Source organism: Theropithecus gelada, chromosome 11, assembly GCF_003255815.1.
Source record: "Theropithecus gelada isolate Dixy chromosome 11, Tgel_1.0, whole genome shotgun sequence".
In the NCBI taxonomy this organism is placed as follows: domain Eukaryota; kingdom Metazoa; phylum Chordata; class Mammalia; order Primates; family Cercopithecidae; genus Theropithecus; species Theropithecus gelada.
In genome coordinates, this window is record NC_037679.1 from 72104147 (window position 1) to 72114340 (window position 10194).

At 44.9% G+C, this 10194-nt stretch overlaps 1 pseudogene; it reads left to right on the forward strand.

The window, feature by feature from the left end:
* Nucleotides 1–217: 217 nt before the first annotated feature.
* Nucleotides 218–3209, forward strand: LOC112634962 (annotated as a pseudogene).
* The last annotated feature ends 6985 nt before the right edge of the window (nucleotides 3210–10194 follow it).

Below are 10194 nucleotides of genomic sequence, written 5' to 3' on the forward strand. Positions count from 1 at the left end.
TTGCGGGCAGGGGTGCTTACGAAATAACATCCTTTGCCAAGGCTCAGCCAGGAGAAAAAGGCTCACAAAGGGCTTAACTGAAGCCCTGGCCAGAAGGGAAAAGACTCCACAGTTGAAAGAGCAAGATAAAAAGGCCCTGGTGCACCTGTATCCTGGTTGAGGGTCTTCAGGGTTCTTTAGGGCCCGAGGCCGATGGTGGCAGAGTCTACATAGAACTATGTTTTGTGGTGTTCTGGGGAAAACATTTCGGCTTGGCTGTGCTATTCAGTATAGCTGTATAGTGCTTTTGAATACATTAGTGGTGCTGTCATGTGTTCTGGACCATTAATGAAACCTACCATTCAAAATTCAGATATTGTCTTTGCAGAAAATCTTAGTGTACATTTTTGTGATATCCAAAGAGGTGACATTGTGATTGCAAAAAGCCCAAGTGATCCAAAATCAAATATTTGTAAAAGAGTAATCAGAAGGAGACCAAATCCTCACCACTAGTCCATTAGATTTCTTTAAAAGCCATAGTTATGTGCCAGTGGGTCATGTTTGGTTAGGTGATAATCTACAGAATTCTACAGATTCCACATTCCAGGTACTATGGACCTATTCCCTATGGACTAATAAGAGGACGAATCTTCTTTAAGATTTGGCCTCTGAGTGATTTTGAGTTTTCGCGTGCCAGTCCTAATGGCCACAGATTTTCTGATGATTGGTAAGCATTTATTCTTTTGACTTAATTATTGTTTCGTGTTTATGTGAATTTATCACTCCCGTTGAAACCATGTACTTACCAATAAACTATTTGCTATTCAGAAAAAAAAAAAGGCCTTTGGCCAGGCACGGTGGCTCATGCCTGTAATCCCAGCACTTTGGGAGGTTGAGGCGGGTGGATCACCTGAGGCCCGAAGTTCAAGACCAGCCTGGGCAACATGATAAAACCCCGTCTCTACTAAAAATACAAAAAAAAATTAGTCAGGCCTAGTGGCATGCCTGTAATCCCAGCTACCTGGGAGGCTGAGGCATGAGAATTGCTTGAATCCGGGAGGCAGAGGTTGCAGTGAGCCAAGATGGCACCACTGCACTCCAGCCTGGGGTGATAGATCGAGACTCCATCTCAAAGGAGGATTTGGCCAGGATGATGGCTAGGATAATGGAAGAATAGGGTGGCCAGCAGGTGATCACTATGAGCTCGAAGCTCAATTCCTTCTGATAGCAGGAGAGAAAATGCCACTAAACCCATGGGAGGCAAGGAGTACAGGAGAGCAGAGGAATAGCCCCCCAAAGATGTCCATATCCTAATCCCCAGAACCTGTGCGTATGTTATCTTACGCAGCAAAGGGGCTTTGCAGATGTGACTAAGGTCGTGGATCTTGAGATGGGGCGACACTCCTTGATTATGCAGGTGGGCCCAATCTCTTATTTTGATGCAAAAGCCATTGAAAGCAATGGCAAAAACTGCAATTACTTTTGCACCAACCTACTAATCACCTGAGTCCTTAGAAACAGAGGCCCTTTCCTAGCTGAAGAGATTCACTGGAGAAGAGGCAGGAGAGAGACCTGAGCTTCTGTCACCGGTTTGAAGATGAAGGGAGCCATGGATCAGGAAACATGGCACCCTCCAGAGCTAAGAACAGCCCCAGCCAACATCCAGCATGCAGATAGGGCCCTCCGCCCTGCAACCACATGGAACAGAATTCTGCCCACAAGAGTGAGTCTGGAAGCAGAGTCTCCCTAGAGCCTCCAGAAAGGAAGGCAGCCCAGCTGTCACCGTGATTCCAGCCTGGCGGGGCTCAGAGCAATCACCCACATTGCTTGGTTTACGACCCCTTCCTGGTATCACCCCAACCTCTTGATTCCCTCATCGCACCTCCTACTATTGACACTTATCTCTTGTCTCCCTCGTATAAGGACCCTTGGGATTACATCAAACCCACCAGCATAATCTCCCCCTGCTAAATTCTTAACTTAGTCGTATCTGCAGAGTCCTTTATGCCATATAAGGTAACATATTCACAGGTTCTGGGGATTAGGACATGGACATTTTGAGGAAGTAATTACTCAGTCTACCACACTGGGTGTATTACTCTGTTCTCATGCTGCTATTAAAGACATATCTGAGACTGGGCTATTTATAAAGAAAAGCAGTTTGATTGACTCACCGTTCTGCATAGCCGGGGAGGTCTCAGGAAACTTACAACCATGGCAGAAGGCACCTCTTCGCAGGGCGGTAGGTGAGAGAATAAGTGCCGACCAGAAGAGGAAGCCCCTTATAAAACCATCAGGTCAGGCCAGGCGCGGTGGCTCATGCCTGTAATCCTAGCACTTTGGGAGGCCAAGGCAGGCAGATCATGAGGTCAAGAGGTCGAGACCATCCTGGCCAACATGGTGAAACCCTGTCTCTACTAAAAATACAAAAATTAGCTGGGCATGGTGGTGTGCACCTGTAATCCCAGCTATTCGGGAGGTAGAGGTAGGAGAATCAGTTGAAACCAGGAGGCGGAGGTTGCAATGAGCCGAGATCGCACCACTGTACTCCAGCCTAGCAACAGAGCAAGATTCCAGGAAAAAAAAAAAAAATCAGGTCTCATGAGAACTCACTCACTATCACGAGAACAGCGTGGGAAAAAAACAGCCCCAGGATTCCATTATCTCCACCTGGTCCAGCCTTTGACACGTGCGGATTATTACAGCTCAAAGTGAGATTTGGATGGCAACACAGAGCCAAACCCTATCACTGGGCATTGGCAACCAGTTGGTATTTAAACCATGACACCGGAGAGAGAATCTAGAAAGTGAGTGTAAACAGAGAAGAACAGGCCTGGGCTGGGCAGTGGCTTACACCTATAATCCCAGTGCTTTGGGAGGCTGAGGCAGGAGGTTGAGGCTTGAGGTCAGGAGCTCAAGGCTGCAGTGAGCTCTGATCAACCCACTGCACTCCAGCTTGGGCAACAGAGCAAGACCCTGTCTCTAAAAAATAAAGAAAGGAAAGGAACAGCTCCAATGACTGAGACCTGGGGTTTCAATTGCCCCAACCTGTGTCAAACTCTCTTCAAAGACCTCCAAAGTCCCACCTGTTTCTCCTCTCCCCTGTCTTCCTCCCCCATCCATCCAGTCTGTGTGCCCTGAAGAGGAAGACGAAGAAAACGGCGGCCCACTCCACAATCCCAGTGCCGGGAGGCCTGAAGCCACAATATGCTACAGCAAAAGTACCTTAGAAAGAATTTACAAAAAAATGACTGGGCACGGTGGCTCATGCCTGTAATCTCAGCACTTTGGGAGGCTGAGGCAGGTGGATCGCCTGAGGTCAGGAGTTCAAGACCAGCCTGGCCAACATGGCGAAACCCCGTCTCTACTAAAAATACAAAAATTATCCAGGCGTGGTGGCGGGCACCTGTAATCCCAGGTACTCCAGAGGCTGAGGCAGGAGAATCACTTGAACCCAGGAGGTGGAGTTTGCAGTGAGCCAAGATCTTGCCACTGCACTGCAGCCTCCAGCCTGGACAACAGAGCAAGACTCTGTCTCAAAAAAAAAAAAAGGAAAGAAAAGAAAAAAGAAAAAAATTACAAAAAAAAAAATATATAAATGCCGCCACAATATACCTGGAGCTCTGGGGATGTGGGGCTCCAGGGACACAGCTGCCACCCACAGCACAGTGGGCAGGAACAGTCACGCCCAATTGCTGGGCTAACAGCCTCCTGGTGAATTAGGAATGAGGACTCGCCTTCATCTCTGCTTTGTCAAAATTCCTCCAGGAAATGAGTAAGATAAAATTCATCCCATTCTTGTTCCTCCATGCCCTGCCTCTTCCTTCACTGAGCAGTTTTTCTCCTGCAAACACAATGCTCGTGTCAGAAAAAAAGAGACAGAACTACATCATTCAACACCTACTGATTAAATGCCAACTTCTGAACACTGACATGTGATGCTTCTGACATACTCTTGATAGATTCACATTTTACAGAGGGGGAAAGGGACTTGGCAGTTGCAGAACTGATTCAAGGCTGCAGAGCTTATAAGAGTCTGGAATTTGATCCAAGCTGGAATTTGATTCTTTCCTATGGCAGCTGTAACAAATTACCAGAAACTTAGTGGCTTAAAACAACACAAATATATATATTCTATTACAGTTCTGGAAGTTAGAAGTCTGAAATGGGCCTCCTCGGCCTTCAGTACCTCTAAGATTTGTGTCTAGCATGCTTTTCAGAGATCCACTGCCTATTTGCAGTGAAACCAAGGTATCAATAGAGCTGCTTCCTTCTAGAGGCTCTAAGGGAGATCCATTCTTTGCCTCTTCCACCTTCTAGAGGCCACCTGCATTCCTCAGCTTACAGCTGCAATTGCTACAATCTCTGCCTCCATGGTCTCATTACTTTCTCCTTATACCTCTGGCTTTGACCACCCTCCCTCCCAGCCCCACTGCTTCCCTCTTATAAGGACCCATTCCTAAGGTATATACCCAGTGAAAATATATATCTGATATGGCTCGGCTCTGTGTCCCCACCCAAATCTCATGTCGAATTGTAATCCCAGTGTTGGAGGTAGGGCCTGGTGGGAGGTGATTAGATCACGCAGGTGTTTCCCATGAACGGTTAGCACCATCCCCTTGGTGCTCTTCTTGAGATAGTGAGTGAGTTCTTGAGAGATCTGGTTGTTTAAGAGTGTTTAGCACCTCCCCTGTCTTGCTCCTGCTCCCACCATGTGAGACATCCCACTTCCCTTTGCCTCCCACCATGATTGGAAGCTTCCTGAGGTCTCCCCAGAAGCAAAAGCTACTATGTTTCCTGTAAAGCCTGCAGAACCATGAGCCAATTAAACCTTTTTTCTTTATTAATTACCCAGTCTCAGGTATTCCTTTAGAGCAATACAAGAGTATATAAGAATACCTGAGACTGGGTAATTAATACAATATTTTTTTAAAATTTGCATTCACATGTTCATAGGAACTCTATTCATAACGACGAAAAACTAGAAACGACCCAAATGTCTCAACAACAGAGGAACAGAGAAATAAATTGTGGCAGAGACATGCAATGGAATACTACCTAGCAAAAGAGGAGGAACAAATACCAGTAACATGGAACAGCATGCATGAGTTTTGCAGGCTTAACATTGAGTACAGGAAGCCAGACACAAATGAGTGCAGGCAGCACAATTCCATTCACATGATGTTCAAGAACAAGCAAACTACTTTCTGGTGATAGAAATTAGATGCTGATTACCAGACAGTGGTCGCGGAGCAGGTGGGGTAAGGTGGTTCTTTTAAGCACATTTTTAGCATTTGCTAATCTGTCCATTTGTGTTTCTGTACTTTTATGTATGTTTGCCGTATTTCACACAAGAAAAGTTAAAATTTTACATTTTCTTCATTACCTCTAAGATCTGTGTCTAGCATGCTTTTCAAAGAATCATTGCCTATTTGCATTTATTCTAATACCACCTGCCCGTGTCCTTTGTCCACCTCTCTAGGTTGGTCTCCTTTTACCTAGATTTGTGCAAGCTCTTTCCACATTAAATAATCCAGCCTTTTTAACGAGTGCTGCAGGCATTTTCCTCTGGTGCTTTGTTTATACATTCCAGTCATTAAATTGTGTGATTTTTTTCCTTTGAGTTTTATGTCATTGTTAGAAAGCTCTCCACTTCTGGGACTTCATTTGTTTTAGTTTTTACATTGTCATTTTTTAATCTGAGATTTTCATGGTTTTGTCCAGAATATTTTAGTGTAAGAAATCACTTGGAAATTCAGCTTTATTTTATTGCTAAGACCAGTTACCTTAACATCTTACCACTTTCTCACAGGTAAGCGGTGCTAGCTTTATCATACACCTAATTCCTTTTGTATTGGGCATGGTTTTGAACCTTCTCTTTTTTCTTTTTTTTTCAACAGAGTCTTGTTCTGTCACCCACACCAGAGTGCAGTGGTGCAATCTTGGCTCACTGCAACCTCTGCCTCCCGAGTTCAAGCGATTCTCCTGTCTCAGCCTCCTGAGTAGCTGGGATTACAGGTGCTTGCCACCACCCCCAGCTAACTTTTGTATTTTTAGTAGAGACAGGGTTTCATCATGTTGGCCAGGCTGGTCTCGAACTCCTGACCTCAGGTGATCCACCTGCCTCGGCCTCCCAAAATGCTGGAATTACAGGTGTGGGCCACCGCGCACGGCTCTGAACCTTCTTTTGTGTCACTCATACATCCACCACCCATTCCTGCACCAGGGTCTTCATGGAAGAAAACTCCAGCCAATTGAACTGTTATCCTGCTATAGAATGTGTCTTTCATACACACACACAGGGACTGACTCATGCTTCCTCTTTACCTGGAATATCTTTACCCCGTATCTTAGTAGACACATTCCCATATTTCAAGCATCATGGCAAATACCACCTCCTTTAAGTCTTTCTTAATCTTCTGAGTGATGTGCACTCTAGGGAAATCTAGCATCTTGGCTTTGGACATATTTCCAAAGACTATTGCCATGATTATTTCCAAAGACTACGTTGTTCTGTAGGAAAAGAGTTTTGGATCTACCAATGAATCAACTGACATCTCAATGGTTATTGAAGGGAAGTTCATCAGTCTGCAGGTAACCCATGCTGAGATAGAGCTAGAATGAGAACAAGAACTGACAGTTGTACAACTTTGCTGGTTGCTAAAGTATTAAAGTGTTGCATGATATGGTGTTTTGGTCCATCCTCACATTGCTATAAATAAATACTTGAGACTGGGTAATTTATAAGGAAAAGATGCTTAATTGGCTCACAGTTCTGCAAGCTGTATAGGAAGCACGGCAACATCTGCTTCTGGGGAGGCCTCAGGAAGCTTCCAATCATGGCGGAAGGCAAAGGGTGAACAGACACGTCACATGGCGAAAGCAGGAGCAAAGAGTCAGGGCAGGAGGTGCTACATACTTTTAAACAACCAGATTGCATGAGAACTCATGCACTATTGTGAGGGCAGTACCAAGGGGAGTGGTGCCAAACCATTCATGAGAAATCCACCTCCATGATCCAATCACTGCCCACCAGGCCCCACCTCCAACACTGGAGATTACATTTCAATGTGAGATTTGGGTGGGGACACACATCCAAACTACCTCATATGCCATGGTGCATTTGCTCTAGATTGTAAGTTTCTTGAAAGTAGAAATGAAATACGTCTTTGTGGAGGCCAAAGCAGCTCCATCTCAGACACTAATCCACCATATGGGCTTCTGGTTAAGCCCAGTTCCAAAAGGGCCCCTAAAATTTCCAGTTTATCTATTGTTCCTTGTAGAAGAGCCAATACTTGCTATAAATCTTGCTCTCAGGTCAAACCACCTAGATGTTTTCTATGTCAATTGCCCTAAGCATCCCTTCTGAATCACCCTTTCCCTATGGTATATAAGCCCTGGGTCTGGGAGTAATGGTGAAACTGCCTTTGCAAAAATTCTAACAGTGAGAAAATTATGACAGTGAAGAGATCTGACCTAACCAACTCCATCTTGCCTTTAACCTCCAAGCTTCCTTGTTCACTCCTGAGTGTAGGCTGAACTAACTTTGGGGAGGAATTTAGTTTAGAGTTTAGCTTTAAAACAAAGAGTTTTCTTCCCAAAAGAAACTCCCTCCTTGCTTAGAACTCAAACCACCTTTGTAAAACCAACACATTAACCACAAGATTAGAAATTGTAGCTCAGGAGTCGTGCAGCCAGAGGCCACAAAATTCCTAACCTCCCCAGTTGTGCCTAAGGATAATGTTACTATTGTAAGACCTCGGCCTGGTGTTCGAGATATTTTTCAGCCACTGAATTCTGATGGATTAGTTGGTCCCACCCAGACCAGTAAACTGCCTCATCTGGTCTTACGGCCCCCACCCAGAAACTGACGTGGTACAAGAAGACAGCTTCAACTCCCTGTGATTTCAGCCCCGAACCCACCAATCAATGTTCCTCATTTCCTATCCTCTGTCGGCCAAACTATCTTTTTTTTTTTTTTTTTTTTTGGAGACAGAGTCTCACTCTGTTGCCCAGGCTGGAGTGCAGTGGCACAATCTTGGCTCACTGCAACCTCCACCTCCTAGGTTCAAGCGATTCTCCTACCTCAGCCTCCTAAGCAGCTGGGATTACAGGCATGTACAACCATACTCGGCTAATTTTTTTATTTTATTGTTTTTAGTAGAGATGGGGTTTCACCATGTTGGTCAGGCTGCTCTCGAACTCCTGACCTCGTGATCCATCCACCTCGGCCTCCCAAAGTGCTGGGATTACAGGCGTGAGCCACCATGCCCGGCTTAAACCCTTAGCCTCTGAATTTTCAGGGAAGCTGATTTGAGTAATAATAAAACTCCAGTTTCCCGTTTAACTGTCTCTATGAGTATTAAACTCTTTATTGCAATTCCCCTGTCTTGATAAATCGACTGTATCTAGGCAGTGGGCAGGAAGAACCCATTGGGCAGTCATAATAACATGGGGATCCACCATCTGGTCTTCCCACTGCCCAAGACACAGGCATGGCTTCGGTTTGTAAGACGCTATTAAGTATTTTTTCCTAAGAAACTTGATTTACCAGCCTCTTTCTTTGGCCTCTCAGCTTCTTCCAACTTTTGGGGGTAGGTTTACATAGACCTGCCCACTGCAGAACGATCTTATATTCATGTATTTAGTCACTGACGTCCAAGGAGATTGATCAGCAGAAGGAACTTGGAATATCAGTAAACTATAATAATGTTATTTGCCTCCTGTCTCAAAATGCTAACTGAAAAAAAAAAAGGCCAGATATTTGACTAGGTTCATTCATCCAAAACACGCCTAGTTATGATGTGCTTCTTTGAGTACAATGACCAAGTTGAGTCTTACCAGGTGAAATTTAATGGTGTCTATAATCCCCACTGTTCCAGCATCCCAGAAGTCCCTCTCTGTTTGACACTTAAAAATAATACCACAAGCAGTTACCATTTCCCAAGCTCTCTGTGTGTCCTGGACACCTAGGAGACATTAGCTCCTTTAGTCCTCACAACAGCTCCCTGAGTTTCATACCCCCAGAGCAGAGCTCACAGAGGCCACGGGCATAGACTCTGAAGCAGGGCTGTCCAACAGGACTTTCTGCAATAATGAGAATGTTCCAGATCTACAATGTCCAACTCTGTACCAAACAGCCACATTGGCTACTGAGCATGTGAGATGTATGCCTGAGAAAATGAATTTTAAATTGTATTTAATTTTAATTAGTTTAAACTTAAATGGCCTCCAAATCGAAATCCCAGCGCTGCCACTTACTGAGTGGGCTTGGGCAAGGTACTGTACCTCACTAGCCTGGTTTTCCTTTCTGTTAAATGTCGTGAGCTGAATTGTGTCCACCCTACCTCCCCCCGGCCAAATTCATATGTAAAAGACCTAACCCCCAGTACCTTTTTTTTTTTTTTTTTTTTTTTTAGGACAGAGTCTTGCTCTGTTGCCCAGGTTGGAATGCAGTGGCATGATCTCAGTTCACTGCAACCTCCCGGGTTCACGCGATTCATTAAGTAGTGATGGTAAAGGAGGTCATGAGAAAGGGGAAGTCATGACATCAATACAATAAGACCAGTGTCTTTATAAGAAAAGGAGGCAATGCCAGGGGTACATGTACACAGAACACAGGAAGTGTGAGGATGCAGGAAGAAGGTGGCCATCTGCAAGCCAAGGAGAGAGGCCTCAGGAAAAACCAATCCTGCTGGCACCTTGACCTTGGACTTCCAGCTTCCAGAACTTTGAGAAAATAAATTTCCACTCTTTAAACCACCCAGTCTGTGATATTTTGTTATGGCAGCCCCAGCAAACTAATACAGTAAGATAAGAATTAAAGAATTGGCCAGTCATTTTGGTTTGCACCTGTAATCCCAGCACTTTGGCAAACTGACGTCAGAGGATTGCTTGAGGTCAGGAGTTTGAGACCAACCTGAGCAATATAGTGAGATGAGACTCCCTTGTCTCTGCAAAAAAATTAGCCAGATGTGGTGGCATGCATCTGTAGTCCCAGCTACTCAGGAGGCTGAGGCAGGAGGATTGCTTGAGCCCAGGACTTCAAGGCTGTGGTGAGCTGTGATTGTGCCACTGCGCTCCAGCCTGGATGACAGAGCAAGATTCTATCTTAAAAAAAAAAAAAAAAAAAAAAAGCATAAGAACTGACTTCCAGGGATTGTCGTGAAAGTTAATTAACAGATACGCAAAGCACATGGCATAGTGCCCAGCACC